This window comes from Pleurodeles waltl, chromosome 8, assembly GCF_031143425.1.
Source record: "Pleurodeles waltl isolate 20211129_DDA chromosome 8, aPleWal1.hap1.20221129, whole genome shotgun sequence".
Taxonomy (NCBI): domain Eukaryota; kingdom Metazoa; phylum Chordata; class Amphibia; order Caudata; family Salamandridae; genus Pleurodeles; species Pleurodeles waltl.
In genome coordinates this window covers 1,244,103,757-1,244,123,766 of record NC_090447.1, presented here as the reverse complement: position 1 = coordinate 1,244,123,766, position 20,010 = coordinate 1,244,103,757, and the positions used below count along the sequence as shown (strand labels likewise).

Genomic DNA, 20,010 nt, shown 5'->3' with positions numbered 1-20,010 from the left:
ACAGAGACAAACTAGCAAAAAGAGACCTGAAAAAATAGGAGGAAGACGACCAAAAGTTTGGGGATAACCCTGCAAAAAAGGGCCATTTCCAAAAATCTAAAAAAGCGTCAATGTGGATTAAATAAATGTTATGTAAACATAAAAAGAGTAAATACACACATGGATAAGGTATTACTAATAAATTCACACAAAGAGCATATGTACTCTAGAACTGGTTAACAGTGGTAAAATGCTCAGAGTTCAAAAGCCAACAAAAACAGGTCATGAAAAATAGGAGGAAGGAGACAAAAAGTTTGGGGATGACCCTGCAAAAAGGGCCAGGTTCAACAACAGTGCTAACGTGTACCTGAACAGTGAAACTGGCATCAAGAATTATTCACATATTTGGGGGCCTGGGCGCCGGATCCAATATGGCGGACATGTAATTTCACCACTCCGCACCGTTTCACTAATCCTAAATTCAGTGGCAGCGGCTGATGTTAGGCGTTATATGGCCAAGCGCTTCTTGAAGCGCAACTCAGACGCCCATATAGCGTCGTCGCCTGAGGCAGGGAAGGCGCCGCAATGCAGGAGTATATGCCGGAGTTCTGGGTCTGCAGGGCCACAAGCGCCAAGGAGCCGGAAGCACAGGAGAACAACGGTGAGGCCCCAGGGACATCCCTCTGACCCAACGTGGTGCGGTCTTCCCCATCGGGAGACCGGTACACGGCGTGGGACCTGCAGTGCAGGAGAGGGGGACCCTGGGGCAAGAGACACGCACTGGCACCGGCGCGGAAGAGGCCCAGAGGAGGGAGACGGGCCACTGGTGTGAGGCCATCGGAGGACCGGAGGACCTGCGGGCATTCCTGGAGCAGAGACGGAGCTGGGCTCACTGGTCCAGGCGGGAAGCTTGGCTATGAGAGTCAGCAAAAGTGAGGGTGGACCAACGTGCAGGGGAGCCCTGGAGGCCCCATCAAGAGGAATGCTACAGGGGCTAAGCGGCTAGGCTGTGTGACCTACCAGGGTGAGGACAGTGCCGAGCCTAGACTGGCTGAGCTGGTGGAGGGGCAACGAGCAGAACGGCAGAATGGGCCAGCCCATCCGCCCCCTAATACGAAAGAGGAAATTTGGTGGGGCCAGCCGGGTACGAGACCAGAGGTGGAATCTGCTTGGCTACTTGGGACAGTGATGGGGCTGTGGCGCTGGGATGCTTTGGGTGGGGCGGCTGGAAGAGACTTGAGACGCGCCTGTGGTGGCACATGATGTAGAGGGCCCACGGGAGAGGAACAACACATGAACCCTGTGAACCCCACTATTGTTTGCCATGGGAAAATCAAAGCCCAAATCACAGGGCCATATGGGACAAGCCTCTCTGGACTTGCACGATGACCAGGCCCTGGGGGCGGCTACCCCTCTCGTGCCAGAAGGGATGCGCGACATTAAATAAAATATTGGGGGCCATTGAAGACTCTAAACTTACCCTGCAACGAGACATAGGCAACGTTGCTGCTGAACTGGGTTTGCTGCGTGCGGACCATCAGAAACTGTAATATAAAGTGCGTGATGTGGAATCTACGGTCACGGGCCTCCAAACATCCCATCAGGTGTTGAAACTTAAAGTATCTCACTTGACGGACAGAGTGGACCACCTGTAACGTAGGGTAGAAGATGCGGAGGGGCACAGTCGCAGCAACAACGTCCGTACTGTCAGATTGCTGGAAGGAGTGGAGGGGAGAACATGGTGGAATTCCTGGAGCCTTGGCTGCGTTCTCTTATGGACGAGTATAACCTCACACACTTTTTTGCCCTTGACAGGGCGTACTGCATCCCGGCGCAAAGACCACTGCCTGGTAGGCCGCCCAGGCCCGTTGTGTCCAAACTTCATTACCGTGATCGAGATCTGCTGCTGCAAAGGGCCCGCACGGCTGGACCCTGGAAGGAGGGCAGATGAGTGTTCCCGGACTTTACGATGGCCACCTTTTCGGCAATGAAGAGGGTACTCAGGGAGGAAGGGATATCCTATGCCCTACTCTTTCCGCCCCGGCTGAAAGTAATGGTGGACGGAACTGCGCATTTCTGCCAAGACCTCGAGGAAGCATGGACATGGCTGGAAACTACAGATTGGGCACACTTGGGTCCCAAAAAAAGAAGACTACAACCGCCGTAAGAGAAGGAGAAGACCCTGGAGTCAGGCCCACCAACCACGGTTCACCAAACCCTCGCCAATCCAGTCAGAGGAGGGGAAGAAGCTGGCGATTTGAGCTGCTGCCTCGTTAACTGAGACTGAACTTTCAGACGGGGTGGGGAAAGAAAAGACCAGGATCATGCTACAGAAACCCACCTGTCGGACTCTGACTCTCAGACAAGCACACCAGAAGATCTCTGCCATGTGACGCCACAATCGTCTGAATACATAATTTAAATGGACTGCGCTGAATCGTTTAGAGCTGCCACCGATTCTACATGATGTTCTTTGCCCTGAAAGGCTGGGCCGGACTTAGAGACGATGTCTCAACTACTGCCTTGCCCTCCCCCCTATTCCTGCCTCTTCACCTTCGTTGAGACGGTATCGTATGTCACCTATTATGGCTATTGTGTACTGTTTGGGTGCCTGGCCGTTGCTGGACTGTCCTTGGGAAGGAAGTTGGGATTTCGTTTATTTGTTATGTCCTCAGGGATCCTGGTGGGAATGTGCATGTTGATCTTCAGAGTGTGGCGGAGGTGGTAGAACTGCTGGGGGTTTTGGCTGCCAGCGACAAACAAGTAATGTTATACAATGCCTGTACAGTTGTCTGCCCTTAATGTGATCACCTGGAATGTCCGGGGGCTTGGATTCATGTCTAACAGGCATAACATCTTGTCAGATTTAAAACGCTGCAGAGTACATATTGCAAAGCTGCAAGAGACACATCTCATGCAGATAGAGGTTGAGCGTCTCCGCCGGCGTTGGAGAGAGCAATTGTTTGGGACGGCCTACTCTGCATATGCCTGAAATACATTGATATGGGTAAGGGCGGGGTGCCCTTGGAAGCAACGAGGGTGATAGTGGACGATGATAGGTGGTTTGTCTTTGTAGAAGGTCGCCTACATGGTAAACCTATCATATTGGAGTCTGTGTATGCCCCTAACCAAGACCAGGTCTGCACACATGGCTGACTTCCCGGGGGTTGTTCCTCAATGGGGGTGACTTTAATGGGGTCCTAGATACAGATCTCAATCGTTCCTCTCAGCCAATGCAAGGAGCTCTCTCCATTAGAATATCTACAGGGTAGGCTGCATGGCTGACTAGCTGGGCCATGGAGGATGTGTGGCGTGCGCATCACCCACTGCATCTGGATTATTCCTATTACTCCCATATCCACCAGGTTCGCACTAGAATAGACAGATTTGTATGCAATGGGTCAATCTGTGGGCAGATAAGACACTCAGAGTACCTAGGCCGTACATTCTCGGACCACAGCCCACTTCTGATACATATGCACATGGCGGAGCCCCGACCCCCTATCCCGACATGGCGCCTCCAACCTGTGGCGCTGGAAGATGCCGGTTTCCGAGACACGTTATCCACAACAGTGGCAGAGTATTGTTCCTGTAACGTGGGATCAACATCACAAAGGGGGGTGGAATGTGAAGCCCTGAAGGTGGTGGTACGGGCCACTGTATGGGTCAGACGACCGGTATTAAGCAAGCACTGAAGAGAGACCTCCAAAGCCTCTAAGATCGACTGCATGCTTTGGACAATGAGCAGGGTCATGACCCGGAGGCCCTACACCGTTTATTGGGCATCCGTGAGGAATACGCTGTAGCCCTTGAAAAACTTAGTTGTCATGACCATGCAGGGTATATGCGCAGGGTGCACAAGGAGGAAGGTAGGACTGAACGATTACTGGCCTGGTTAGTTCGCCCTCACTCAGCAGGAACCCCAATTACTGGGATCACGCTGCCCGACAGCTCACTGATACATGCACCCCCAAGTATAAATGCAGCATTTTGTGATAATTACCTGCCACTGTATGCACTCCCCCCCACCCCCCAAAGAGATGCCTTTACCGGATATGCTGGGCGAATTGTTGGCTGGGATGTAACTGGGGTGCTCACAGAAGAGGCCTGTGCCCTGCTGGGCGCAGAAGTGACAGTGGGAGAAGTGAAACTGGCAATTAAAGCCTTGTCAACTTGTAAGACCCCCCCCAGGATGGACGGCCTTCCACCAGAATTTTATAAATTGACGGTTGGCATTTTGACTCCAAGATTGGTGGTGCTGTATGAAGAGGCAAATGAGCGGGGCCTTCTCCCTGTGACTGTTAGGGTGGCTCTGGTGGTCCCTCTCCCTTAGACTACTGATTGGTATGCAGAGGTATAAAGACTTCCAGCCCCTCTCCATGCTCAATACAGATTTTAAGGTCTTGGCTAATAGGCTCTTGCCATATATGTGGAAGCTGATCCAGGATGACTAATGTGGGTTCATATCTACCCGGAACATCTCACAAAATCTCCGCAGACTGTACACTGTGTTGTATGGCTATCCCCACCAGACGGATTAAAACGCCATTGTAGTGTCGGTAGACCTCAAGAAGGCTTTCGACAAGGTGAGATGGGACTACTTAGAAGTTACGATGCAGCGGATGGGATTAGGAGAAGCATGGCTCCATTGCTCTTTGCCATGGCAATGGAGCCACTAGCAGAGTGGTTCAAGAAGTAGGGGAATGGCAGGGGGCTATCTGGGGGAGGAGTGGAAAATATATTGTTATACGCTGATGACCTGTTGATCCATTTACGGAATGGGGAAAGGGACCTGCCCTGGGTGCTTAATGTGCTGGAAGATTTCGGTAAATACGCAGGGTTACATCTTAACAGGAGGAAGACGTGCATGTTCTCAGTAGCTGCAGGTGGTATCCCGCCCCCCCACCTGTCCGGTAGATGTTAAGTGGGGTCACAGAACGTTTTGATATCTTGGGATTCAAATTTACCACGACGTACTCAATCTTAGGGAGGGCAACCTGGGCAAAACTCAGATCCCTTTGGACTGGTGTAGGTTTTTGGCACTCCCTTAACTTGCTCTTCATGGCGCAAATCTCACTGTATAAGATGATTATGCTCCAGAGACTTCTATATTTCTTCGTTAACCTATGTCAGTACACTAGTTAAAATCCCTAGATGCCCTTCTCAGAGAATTAATATGGAACGATGGGCGCCACAGGGTTGCACTGGCCACTCTCCGCTTATGACTGGAGGCGGTGAGGGGGGGTGGAGGGGGGGCTGGGAGTCGCAGACTTCAAATGTTATTATATAGCGGCATAGCTGCAATGGCTGGAGCTGTGGCTGAATAATCATGGGTTGACAGAACTGGACTGGGACGGTGCCAGACAGCACACAGACTAGTTAGTGGCTGGATTGTTTCAACCAAGACTCCGGTCTTCACAGGATGGGGTTCTCATGGTTGAGGCCTACATGGCCTGCTGTAGAGCACTTAGGCGCATTAGGATCCTGACCCCCTACGCCCCTGATATACCATTGGTGGGACTTCCACTTGGTGAACCCCCTCACTGCTTTATACAGAGACAAATGCTTCCCTGGATGGAGGTAGGGTTGACTTCCGTAGGTGACTGTTATGCCCAGGGTGAGTGGTCGTCTTTTACAGAGCTCTCAGACCAGGCTGATCTACCACGGGGTCAGTTTCTGAGGTACAAAGCAATGGCTAGAGCTGTGCGAGACCTATGGGGAGAGGGAACGGAGGAACCTCCCACCCATGCTGTGCTCCAGACAATGCTCCGGATGGGTGGAGGATCCCACTTAGTGACCTGGTTATACAAGGCATTGAATGGAATGACGGGTAAGCCACTACATTCCCTGAAGGCTCGTTGGGAGGCAGACATGAGCAGGGATCTGACGGAGATTGAATGGGAACGGGTAATTGCATATGCATCCAGTGTCTCTCGGAACATATCCTTTAAACTGATTCAGGTCAATCTCATACATAGGACGTATCTTACCCCCCACAGACTTCAGTCTATATACAGAGGAGAACCCCAGGCCTGCCTTGGATACCAAGCCCAAGATGAGGATTTTGGGCACATGGTTTGGGGATGCCCTACCCTGGGAGTCTGCTAGGCTGCAGTAATTGAAGGCCTTAACGTCATATTAGATAGGTCCCTGCCCGTGGCTCTTATAGATTTGGCTTTAGTATTAGCACGGCGTAGGATAGCGATGTCCTGGAAAACCCGAGGGACCCGGGCTAACTATATGGGTACAAGAAATCACATGTTGGGCACAGGTGGAGGAGAGGACTTTAGGAAGAGAAGAATCCCAGGGGCTCCGACGCCAGCCTATAGCACACCTCTTGGATGAAATAACGGATGAATGGGAGTCTATTCATCTCCCTGGCGATGCCCATACAGACACCAGAGTTGAAGGGGGAACTGGGTAGAACTCTATCCTTATGGCTGGGACAACACCCCGGAAGACACTTGTGCTTGCATGATAGAACTTATGTCTGACAGATCAGCGAGGTCAGTTGAAAAGTTCTTGATAATGTATAAACACAGAGACGCCAGAGATCACAAAATACGAGGATGTGGTTATTCAGTTTAAAGAGTTGCACCTTAGTATTTTTAGACATTGTTTTCATGTATGTTTAGAAATGGCATGGTTGTGCTCTGGATAGCAGACGGCCCCCACCCAAGGGCATGACACCAAGTATTTAGGACCCCTAGTGGAGGTCTCTCATATTACTGTAGAACATAATAGCCAGGAGTATTCATAGGAGTCATTTATATCTTTGCAAAGAGCAGAGTTTCAGGTAAGTGTAAAGTGTAAAGATGTCAAAACAGACTTATTTATGCTCAGAATGATACAGATGTAACAAAGAGGTATGTACCCAATGACAAAATACTTAAAATGCCAATAAAAATACTTGAAAAAAATACATTTTTTTGCAATAAAGATTTACCTTTCCAACCAAAAACAATAACTTCAGTTGTGACTCCTTTAGGGTGTAGTAAAACGATCCCTCACCCAGTATTAATCCAAAGTGAATAGGATTGCAAGGTCAGACAACCCTGTGGACTGTGTATCCTGCCATGGTGCTGAGTGCATCAGCAAAGCACTGACTTTCTGCCAAAAGCTCTCAACGATGGAAAGTAGAGGAAACCAGGTACATATTGAAAAAGGTAAGCAGCAGTTAGATCCCAAAAGAACACCACACACGGTAGTCTCAACTTCTCAAAGAAGGGACACATTAAACCCAGAGAAATGTGTTAGGAAAGAAGGGACACATTTGCCGGAAACAGTTAATGCTGCAGAAAGGTTTAGCAAGAGCAGCCTGTCATTGCAAAAATGTTAGTGTCATCCAAGAATGAAAAATAAAAAATAAATAACAAAAAAAATAAACACTCTGTCCAAAGCAGAGGTATAAACACTTACTGCGGATGAGAAAAACAGAGGCTGAATGAGAAAATCCCATTGTTTTCGACAAGATTAGCCAGGACTGGAAAAGGTGTAATTGGGCGCACATTGGTATGTTAGAGTGCAGAAAGAACTCTTCTAAAAAACAAGATATATAAACATCTTCCATACTGATGGGGCATAACCTGGAGAAGGAAAGAGCTGAAAGCACCATAACAAATGGTAGAAGCAGGAGCAGGGTCCACAGGGGTGCTAAACAGTCATTTATAAATGCATCACTTATTGGTCAAAGAGCAAGGACACAGATCTCCTCCATAGATGAGTACTCCTTCATGACCAATCATACTGATACCATGTTCTGATTAAAGCAGTTGAGATCTTCAAAGTGCATCTGCGAATCCACCACAGGTGTAGCAGAGGAGGTGCGATCATCAAGGGATAAAACCAATTTGAAAAATGTTTATTTTTTACTTGCCAAATGGCAGCTTTACAAGATTTTTAATTTACAGATTAGGATAGCTGCTTTATGGGAACTGGAATTTACAGATTAGAATAGTGCATGTTCAGGCAAGGAAAATAATTGGCCACCACGGGAAAACACTGCAAACACAAAGTTCTCAAAATAAATCACTTGAAATCTGAACTGATAGTGAGGGATCCAAAACTGAAGAGGGCGCTGCAAATACTAGTGACAAGTAATCAACAGTTGAACAAACAAATGCATATAAATACATTTAGAGCAACACTGACCAATCAGTTATCTTTAAACGCTCACCTGGAAAGCAGCTGAACCAAGGCAGGAGTAATGTCCACAAATCTAGCACAATTTGAAAGTCAAAGTAAAGTGGATCCAAAATCCTTGGAGATGGTGGTCTAAGCCAAAATCATAAGCATACTGTGCTATGGTGCTCAAATCTGGGTAGAAGCGGTCAATTTTTCAGTAACTGGCGGTCTTGAATTTAGCATTTGGAAAAATAGTGGCTGCCAATAGTGGCTGCCCTTGAAAGGGATTAAGGATATGGCCAGATTGAATAAAGAGTTGCACTTGCCCACCCCCCCCACCATTCAATTAAGTGCATATTTATGGCAGATACTTACTGCGTAGACATTGCATGGAAACCAATTTTAAAACTCAAAATTATACCCCAAATGCATGACGTTTTCCTACAGTTAAAATGGACTTGCTGGACCAGCCAATCTAAACAATTTTAGTAAAAATCAGGTTAAAAGCTTGTTGAGGCATTGCCTTCATGACGGAGAGTGATTTTAACGTAAATTAGCCTACTATATGAGAGGAGCATTATTTGGCCCAGATTCTACAGCTTCCAGTCCACTAATGCAGGAAACATCTCTGTCTATCAGACGATCGGAAAAAAAAACAGCTTAATGTCATGGCTTGAAGCAACACCCTGTTGCAGAAAAAACGTACGACCAGAAGACAACACACATCTACATCCACCCCACGCGTCCTGTAACTACCGATCAGAATCGCGAATTCACTTTGCATTATTATGTAGAACATATTCTATTCACAAAGTACCCATTGGGCCACCACTACAGAACTCTATCATATGGAACAAAGAATCAGCAATGATCTTCCTGTAGCTGGATAGCAAAGAAGAAACACTGAACAATGGAATGTTTTGTGGCTATTTTTTGTGACTTGTACAACTAGAAGATAATATGGGTAAGGTTGGATGATGCATATTTTGCATGTTGTGTGGGGACAGTAATAAGCACATTGGTTGTTCTGATATGGTTAATTACACATGCATAGTTTATTAAGCTTCACCGCTTTGGGTGTATGATACAAGTCTTGGCGCTAGTGTTTGTTACTGTAAAGTATTTGATATGGTCTTTTCATGATAGACTGGACCGGTTGATTTTGTACATTTTGATTTTAGGTGAATATGTTTTTGGTTGGAAATGCTCATTCAACATATGAATGCACTTATGGATCAGGGGTGTATAAATTTTATTTTATGAAGAATATGATTTTAGATCATGTGAGGCTACTGGTAGTGATTAATTATTGTTCAGGCTTTTGATACACGATAACGTGTGTGTCCTTCACCAGGAGGGACCTGTACTATGGACTTTGGCACCCAGAGTTGCCCACCAGGAAAACAGCTACCTCCTGCTCAGGAAGATGGACACCACAGATGCGGTAAGGGGGGTGTATGCAGACACACATAGGGCAGCCTAGCTGGGCCTGCACCTCGTGTAGCAGAGAGATGGCTGGGGCCTGACGAGGGGGCACCAGTAGGACTGCCTCCACCCGTCCCTTCAATCCCTAACCCCGCCAGTGCAGGCATGGTCTATGGAGCTTGCTCTGTTTTCCACGCCTCTCACTCCTCTTTGGAAGGGGGGCCCCATTGGCCATTACCTCTCAGCCACCATACAGAGTGGGGCCCTGTGCAGCCCCAATGGCTTCCTGCCACTGATTATGGGAAGAAGTGACTTGCAGAGAATACCGACCGTGGTACTGCACACCAGATTGACCGTATTGTCCACTTGAAAATAAATATTTTTTCTGGACTTCACAGACATTAAATGTAGCACCGATGCTGGGTATGGGCTAGAAATGCAGAAAGACCCCCCCACCACCTTTTTTACATCATAGAAAATTCTATACAGGCATCAAGGCTCACACTGGGCAGTCCTGGCAGGCATAGTCTCTCACATTTGATGCCCGAGTCAAGCACCATCTTCTCATCAACCAGCAGGAGTAAGTCTTAATTTGGAGTCCTTGCTGCTGCGCACAACGATTTACTTGCTGGACTTGTGTTCTGGAGCGGGACTCCTCCTGGCACCTGGTGACTACTCTATTTAACTCTTCTACCAGGCGCACCGATGTCGCCCACTGGGGACCTCAAGGCTGCAGTGTTGCTAGCCTTTCCTGGCACTTGAACGATAACACCACGTCATCCCTGAAACACTTGGCGCACCAGATCCTTTTCCCTGAGGCTGTCAGATGTTCTCAACTTGCCTCATGGCCCGCCCCCTCTGCCCTCACTGACACCACCATGAACGCCAGACTCATTGGCTACACCCTCATCTTAGTGGACGCAATTACTGACCTTGCGCCAGAGGTTAAATCCATGCTGCAAGAGATGTCCTCTGCCCGCTTGGACAAGATGGATCACAGGCTGGATGAGGTGGCAAGTCAATATGCCTATGTACCGGATGGTGGACGAGATACAGAATTTCTGCATAGAACGTGAGAACTGGCTGGCCGGGTACAAAAGCAACTTCCGAATCTACAAGGTCCCAGAAAGAGCAGAAAAAAACAACAACTTGTTGGGCTATATGACCATCCTGCTCCTAAAGCTCTGTCATATCCAGCTACGCAAATGCTTGGAATTCCAGAGCGCCCACAAAGTCAGGCCCCAGAAAGCCTCTTAAATTTAATTCCTTGCAACCAATTATTGCCCATGTGCTCTCCAATCAATACACTGGAGCCATTTTATCTGTGGCCAGAAAATTGTGAACCTGCACAGATCAATAAAAAACACATATTTTGCTCTGCTGACTTTTCTGCAGTCACCAACATCAAGGGCAGGCAGTTCCTGGCCCTTCACAGCCTCCTGAAGTGCAAGGATATCAAATACGGCCTACTGGAACCTGAAAGGATGGTACTGGCTGTCGATGGGAAGAAATAGAAGTTCACTGAACCAGGGAACCTTGACCTGTTCATGGATTTCCTGGGAGACAGTGCAACAGATGCATCCATTGGTGTAACACCAAAATCTCTAACCCTAGAGAACCCTCTTCTTCCTTGGAAGCCCCTTAGACACCAGCCCAGACATATGCGGGTGGGAGGCATACCAAGGAGAGAGCTGGACCGAGCTGGTCTGCACTAGGTCATGGAAGCATTAACCAAGGACAGGAACAGAGACAAGTCAAGGTCTCACCCTGATTCCTAGGGACTCCAGGCTAAAGTTTCCCTCCTTCAAAGTTCTCCATGACTGGTCACCTTGACAACTCAAGAGGACCCTCTTGATACCCCACGACAGATGTTAGAATTGTAACATGGATAGTCACAGCCTATTTCATATCATATGGTCCTGCCTGAAACTCGCTACTAACTGAGCCGTGGTATGATTCCATCTCCGCCTCCATGGTCTAATTCACGCCACCCTATCACACACCTAGCGCTACTACATGATGTCTCTAACCTGACAGACTTGACAATTCATGAACACAGAGGGTTGGCAACCTCTCTTGCCATGGCAAACAATGTATTCACATACAGTGAAGACAGATCACCACGCCCTCCATGTAACGAATGGTTGATTGAGCAACACAGAGGGACTAGACATGAATACATCAGATACAAATGAAACAAAGTGGGCATGTTTAATGGAGTGTGGGGAACCTTCCTGACAGATGAGGCTGTTCCACTCTGATAGGGTAATTCTCCACCCTCCCTTCCCTCAAGACACAGATGGATTTCCCAATCGTCCACTACTCTTGGTCATCTTCTTTGGCCAATGGAGAAATGATACAACCATACCCCCATCTTAGCCTCTCACTAGACCCCATCCCACCTGGACCACCAACTGTATCTCCACACCATACTACCACTCCCGTTCTTGCTTGCCCATGTCCACACAATGAGGCATCATGCTTCCCGCTTCCCTGGCAGTCCCAGATGATCACCTGTCTTGCTCACTATACCTCCCCATGCGGGTTACACTATTGCTATTGGTCTTGATGCATTTCCTTGGATGGACTGGTTACATTTGCCTGCAAATATCCCCTCTCCACTCCCACCCCCCCAACCCTTTGTTGCATATTTTAAGTCAATGCTTCTTTCCTATGTGCTGTTTTTGGAAAATCAATAAAATAGGTGATGCTGTTAGATTCTTTTTTTGCAGCTTTTCTGTCTAATTTAACATACTTGATGGTTTTAATCTTAAGGTTTGTATGGCTTACTGGAATTGATATGGATCTTTTAAATTATATATAAAATATTGACTAAAAGTAACCTGTAAGGATGCTTACCTCCGCATGTTAGGACACCAACACCTACACTGCCATGGATCCTCAAGGTTCACCCTTTTAAGTTGGTTTCCTTCCATTTAGACCAATCACAGCAGCCACAGTTGCTTCAAACGGTATACGTATCAGCAGTTCTGAAGAAGAAAGGCAAAGTGATAAGTCAATTACGGCATCCAATAAGAGAACAGTAAACTACCTTGAACACAGGATTTCTAGCTAAAAAGAAGTGAAGGACGTGGAAAACAGTTCTCTGAAACAAGAGGTTGAAGACTTCAGGATGTTTGACGGATTATATTGGTAGTACCTAGCAATCTGAAGTAGATGTTAGGCCTCAATCCCAGACACAGTAGGATCCACCTCTTACCGATGCCATAAAGTCACCAAAAGCAGATCCTTTATGGAGGTCACACTATGATGAATTAAAGGTGCTCACAGCCTCGTTTGTTGAATGCTGCATCATAGTAAGAATCTTAATTGTGATCTCATAGTTAACTGGGAGCTCATATTGTTAAAGGAAATAGGATAAGACTACTCAGTTTCCATCCAAGAAGCTAACAACTGCTTCGTGATTTCATGAAGTTTAATTAGCTGTGGTCTGGGAGGTCTGAAAAGCAGCTTTCCAATCCAGATTGAATTGTAGTCAATTTACTTTCTGCCATTAATATGTCACAAATCGGAACACATGGAAAAATTTAATTATACATTCATGATTGCAGGATACTCATAATTCTCAGCTTAATGGAAAGATTATAATTGATAACCATCCCCAGGTTTGATTTGGTGGAACAAAGAAATAAAGCATTAACCCACAGGCTACGGCCAGATCTATTGATTTTGATGTTACAAAGAATACAATGCACAAACTTTAAGGTACTGTGACCGCAAAACTGAACTTGCAAATTACTAATGGTAAATTACAAGTGATACACTCTTAAGACTTTCAAATGTAAACCTTACAGTTCTTTGGAATTTGTATGAAAAAGTTATTCCAACTTCCATGCCAATTGCAAGGAAATGAATGAATGAATTGTGACAGCGATTGCAAACTATTAATTGGATACTGACAACTCAGAGTGGATGATATCCATTTCCAAATGTAAACTGTCCATGAGGGACATCTTCCACTTACAGAATATCACACACTGGCATTGGGATGGTATGGGCACAGACAGCTGCCCGGGAGACTGTTCGATTCACCAACCAATGTCCATTTGCATTATGCAAATTTACAGTATCATTGCAGCTCTGGATCCTTTAAAAGACAGGGGTTGACATGTTGGCATTCCGCATATGTAAAAGCCATGATATAGGGTCTACTGTCAATTCTTTTGCACACTATCATGTGAATTTGAAAATGATTTTAGACCTGCCTTCTTGTACAGCAACCATTCCTACATTCTTAGTTTTTACTACAATCCACTGCAGTTATCTTGCATTTCAACAACTTACCTTGTGAAGGTAGAAGGGAAGATGAAGTTTGCTGATTAGATTGCGAGATCTATCTAGGCATGATCAATGTATATGCTTGGTAAGAAATATGGTCAGTGACTGTTGCTTAGGGGTTGAACATTTAGGGAAAAGGTGTTGGAGGTATTAAACTAGCATATTTGGAGAAGGGCATTTTAATTTAACCATAAAGGTGCATAAAACACCTTCTTCTCCCTAATGCGCGTCTCAGATTTCAGGCAATTTAGCAGTACACAATTTATTTAATTATCAAACAACCATTTTACAAACACTTCAATTTCACTTGCAGTCAAATATTCATTTAACATGAGGCGGTTTTCCCTCACTACAAATCACAGCAAGGCTCTCTGGAAAGGCTGAGTTTGCAACAAAAAAAACAGTGTACAAAAGGTTAAATGTATGCAATGTCTCAGAATGTGATAAACCAAATCTACCCTACATAAGACGCAAACACTCAACATTGGACAATTCACACCTTTCTGTGTGGGCTTCCCAAATAAATTATGCATATTCCCTAAAGAAATCCATGGGTGTAAATTTCTGTTAATGAATTTTAAAGGTGTCTACTGTATCCAGTTGCATCATAAGGGTTTGGAAAATTGGATTACATATGCAGAGTGAAAGAAGGTAAATTCCATTGAATTTTAAAAAGGTGTATACTATATCCAGTTGCTTCATAAGAGTTTGGAAAGTTGGATTATATATGCACAGTGAAAGAAAGACAATTCAACTGCGTCTCCCATTTTCCCCCTTAAGGAACATTAGGCTAGTGCATCTAAAAGTAGATGTTTGTAGTCGTGAAGTACTGCCACAAAATGCGTAAAGCACACAACATGAAAGACGAATTATGGCAATGGTAAACAATAACATTTTTTTCATCCATTAGATGATACTCGCTTACAATCAAACAAACAATCAGTGCCCCAGATGGCTGCAGGCATTCTGCAACACTCCGAGACCTCTTGCACTGGTCCTCGAAATTAGGCAATAACATTTCCAGATTAATTTCTAACCAGAAAAGGCCATATATATGTCAGGGAATAGACTGCATAGAACTCTGCCAACAAGCAGTTCCAGAGAGCCAAAAATGAAAAAGACAAAAGATAAATGGGGAGAAGAATATAATGGCAATAATACACCCGGGATTGGCACACTTCGAGCAATTAACCTCTCCAGCTCTGGCCTATCACAGATGGAATTAAAAGTACTGGAGAAAGGTTTAAGAGTTATGCCCACCAACACATCCAATGCTTTCATCACAAGAACACTAAGCTCTTATGCCAAGCATTAGAAAATGCCCCTTCTTGTGGGTTACCCCCATTATTGCTGAATTCTATTGCAGGTTTTTAGACTCTGCACACTGGGGGACTTCTGTCCAGTTCCCGGTGTATGTGATCTGACCATTAAACATGTAGAAAGTGCATAATCCTTGACTGACTTATTTAACTCCCCTATTAGCCCATAGTATATATGGTGCAGAAATACACTCATCTCGTGAAAAGGTAAATGTGACTTGTGGACTACAGTACATGTTGTGCCATCCACTTGTGTGGCAAAGGAAAACATGGCTTCAAGTCCACCATTGTACCCAAACTGCAGCATTGTAAAACCTGCAGTCGGACCTGAAATAAAAAATTTTTGACTGGTAGAAATCTCTTTTAAATATTTGTAAGTCGCCCCTACGTAGGTCTTGTAGCCCACAAGGTAGGGTGCAGGTATTTAAAAGTAAGACATGAAGATACATTTTATTATGCTCCTACTGTGACAAGGCCCTAAAAGCTATTTTCACTGTGTTAGGCCTAGCTATCTTATGTAGAAAACCAGAGCGCAGACTAAAATGCTAATACTGTATGTAGGGCATGGGACTTGCTTGAAAAATAATTAAATCACAATTTTAAATATTTATTAAAAATGTAATGGCAAATTCACATATTTAATCGTTAAGAAAAAGTAACTTTGATAAAATTACCTTTCTCCCCGTTTGACGTGCCTGGAAGCTAATTTGCAGGGAAAGGGGTTTTACATTTCTCCAAGGAGCATGAAAAAGGCTAGGTTGAATGGGCAGAGATTACTTCCCTGAGCTAAATAGACTATGCAGGGTGTGGTCATTCTGCTGACAACACAGTGTCCAACCCTGCATGACAGATCTGTCTGTACGACATGTAAATGTTTTGCAACAATACCAGGACAAGTCTTGTGTATCATTTGTCTGGTTACTGAAGGACCCTGCTTTTTGTCCTACCAGATGTCAGTCTGTGGGTCTGTTGTGGGTACGGTGGCTGCTTCAAATTGGGCTATAGTGTTATATGTGGGAGGACACTAAGAGTACCTTAGGACACTCCCCACTCATATCATGGTCTTCAGAGCCCAAGATTATTGTGACTGAAGACTTTTGTCATCTTGGATTTGCCAGGACAGATTGCATTTTGGGCCTGTTTGGAGTAAAGCAAACAGGAACTACTAAAACCGTAAGTAGGTCAGGGCCACTGAACAATTATTCTGTTGGTCAGAGGGGGTCTAGGGGTGTCTTTGGGTCTACCTCACCCAGAGGCTGGTGAACCCTACAAAGCTGGAACCTCACCTACTCTTTCTTAGAACACTGCAGAACATATGAAAATATACCAGGCAGACTGCACCTGCTGTACTTGGCATCTGTGACATATGAGAAAGACCGGAGGAGGTTAGACACCCTACCACTTTAAATCCTAGGACAAAGATTTCCAACAATCATAAGGGTGATCCACTAGGTCGCTCCAGGAACATAAAAAGGCAGAAGACGACATTCCTGTGCAGAATCCAAGCAGACCAGTGGCAATTGGACCTGGACTGGACTTTTCTGTTGCCCTCTATCTTACACCCTGAGAGTCTCCAAGTGGTCCCTCTGAGGTTTTGGAAGTGTATTCTTGTGGTTGACTGGGCACCAACAGAAATTTTGGAACTTTTCTCAAAACCTTTTGTTCCAAAGCTTCAAGGGCCCTGACTGCAAAAAGTACCCAACTGACAGTTTCACAACGTTGAACTGAATTTTACGGTTGTACCACACGTATAAGACTATGTACTTGTACAAGACCAGGACCTCACCGTGGCCGGCCTCAAATCGCAACTAGAGCCCTTTGAGCATTGAACAGATTGCCATATCTTTAATAAATTCATATCTCATACTCTCCATATTGGATTTTGATGTTGTTTCGATGTCATTTTAATTACATTTTAACCTTTGTTTTTATAAATTAGAGTGGGTGTTTTGTTGCATTTTGTTTTCATGTTTGTAACCGTTTTGGCACTTCTAAATGCTTTGCAGATTTTCTCTAAGTTAAGTCTGTGCCTTCTGTGCCACAGCTACCGGGGTTTCAGCTCAGGTTTAAATTACTTAAACCTTTGATTGGATCAAACAAGACTGACTATTACTTGGGGTGAACACTAATCCACCCCAACTAATGAAGCACTTTCGCACACTGATAACAGATGTCTGCTAATGTCACCTTACACGGGTGAATTTCCCATGATTAAAAAAAGTTTGGTGCAACACATTTTGACAACCAGATGCAGTGAATTGCAAGATCTTGTTTTCCTCAGAGTGCGGAGTATTTAGTGCTATGTGAACACACACCACTCCACAGACGTACAATTAACCTTTTCAGATGTTTGCCTTAAGGAAGTATCCATTTGTACACCGGTGATCATAAAACCACTATTCTTTTTTGTTTTTGTTTGGTCGCTTTCAAATCGATGCTTGAGTACAAGATCGGCTTTCAGGAAGGTACTTTGTGTGAGGCAAATGCGCTCCTTCTCACATTTGGGATACAAAGGTGTGCCACAGGTGCACTACGGAAAGCTGTAAGTGGAGAAATACAGTTGGTATGTTCCAAAAGGGACAAACTTAGTGGGAAAAATAGAAAAATGTTGTTCAAAATCTCAAAAGCGTGGAATAGCGAATTCTAAAAATCTACACTGAACAATGTTTTACCAAGCATTGACACAGAAAAACAAATGTCTTAACACAATGAATATTACAGAAATGCCATTTAAGTATAACACCGCAAAAGGCACAAACTGTAAATACAAGTTGTTCCACATTCAACTTAGATTAAACAATCGTGCACAGGCAGTAAAAATAGCACAGCTAGTAAAAATAGCACAAGCTTGCATTGAGAAGGTTCATAAATCTAACACGTTCCAGTTTTAGCTTGTATAACCTGTACCTTTTGAATATTGATTCTATATATTAAAGAATCTCAACTGAAATATTACAAAGGAATGTCAAACTTTATGAATAACAAAATGTATCCAATGACATCAGTATACCTGAAGTATTTATATATGAAGAATGTTTTATAAGAGATTAAAACGTAGTTTAAAACAGTGACTCTGTGGTATTTCCTTCTTTTATGGACAGAACAATTAACAGTGTTTGTATTCCCGAGTTCCAAAAAAGTTAAAATGACTCGGACAAGTAGTCTGTATTCCTCAAAGGAGCATAAAGGCCTTTTATCTCCATTTTCGTGTTAAACTATATAAATCTACTGTTCAGTTTTTAGTGTGGAAGCTGAAGGTTCAAATAGCTTATTATCCATTAAGGTCAAAGTTACACGTGGCCGCAAACCTTTTTGTGTTGAGGTATTTCATTTATTAATGACCCTAGTCACTGGCCACACCCCTGTCAGAGGACCCCTCCACTCCCTGGTCACATCCCATCTAGATCCACTCAAATCCACACGCTTGTGGATCAAGTCTCTGTCTCCTCAAGACAGAGGGAGAATTCACAATCCATCAAGGCAACGTCATTTTGGCATGGGTGAGGGGTTGAGGAAAAGGGCATCATCAGAGGAGTTTAGGTCTTTACTTGTAAAGAGTGAGGGACGTTTCTGTGGTGAACTCAAGGGCACATGCACTGAAACTCAATTTTTAAGCAAATTCACTGGTTTGCTTATGCAGTGTTCCTAGCCCTGCCCTACATCACTGACAGGGGTGTGTAATTCCTATAGCCCACCCACTCCCAGGACAAATTGTTTGGGGTCAAGGACATCAAGTTTTAATGTTTATTTGTCATGGAGACAGGCAGGCCCAACACCCTGCAGCACAAACCCTTTGACTGCCAGTTACAGTCCCATTTTATGGATCAGGGAAGGGCATGGTCTGCAATAAAGCCAATATTGGAGTCCATATGCTGAGGCTGTTTGGACTTGTATTTATGATTCATTAATGCAAAGACTATTACTGGGGTGAGCGCTCTAAGGAAATGTTGCAAGCTCCGACTGAACTGCTGACACTGGTCCCAGTATACTAATGTACACACATGATTGCAAAGTTTAGCAATGTGAGGCAACATATATACTCCCACAATGCTGCTTTTTCAGAAGCATGAAAGCAAAATTGATGGCTCTGCTTTCAAATTAAATGTTCACAAAAATGCAATTAGGAAAACAACGTTTTGCTAAACTACTAAATTTTAGGTACCATTTCTTTGACTCATGTTTCACTAAATGTGTTGATGCATGCTAGTATTCCCAAAAAAAAATTAATGAAAAAAAAAAAAAAACAATCAATGTAACCAGTTTCAACAAGATTATGGGAAACATGAAAAACAATCATTGGCAAAGCTGATTGGTGATTAGCCTTTTGGTTTGTCGATGCTTGTTTTGACATGAGTTTTGTCAAATTTTATTGCTGTGGGAGCTGCCAGACCATAATTTTTTTTGCAAAAAGCAATAATATTTGTTGGTCTCAAAAGGCACACATTGCACAATAATCACTGAACAAAACTACTTTCTGTGCTGATATTCTCCTTGTAAAAGAGTAGAATGCGGTCACTCAGTTAAGACAGTCAATAGATAGATAGACAGAAACCGAACCTTTAATAAAAACAAAAGATCTTGGTTAACTCAAGACCTAATTAGGGCCCTAATTCTTAAACGGAGTCACAAATGTGCACCCATGGTATATTCCTTTGCATTAGTGCAGATTCACAGCTTTCATTAATTCAAGATAATATACAGAACTAGGCCAGGAAATCGTACTCCAAGAGAATATTTGTGCATTTTAGCATGAGCAAATATGCATGTGTAGATTTTACTCATGTGACTATCTGTTGGGCGCTTACAAGTTCACTTTCCCCACCAACCTGTTTTTTGCCGCAACAGTGGAAGAAGTTTTACTTCT

General features: G+C 44.5%; 1 protein-coding gene across 5 annotated transcripts in view; it reads right to left on the bottom strand.

Moving 5' to 3' along the window:
* The window catches only part of LOC138250553 (probable tRNA methyltransferase 9B), a 194,870-nt gene that overhangs the window by 110,043 nt on the left and 64,817 nt on the right, over nucleotides 1-20,010 (bottom strand). For all 5 annotated transcript variants that reach the window (XM_069205547.1, XM_069205542.1, XM_069205543.1 and 2 more), the window contains exon 2: nucleotides 12,388-12,518. The gene's annotated coding sequence lies outside the window, so the exon portion shown is untranslated. The remainder of the gene's footprint in view (nucleotides 1-12,387; nucleotides 12,519-20,010) is intronic.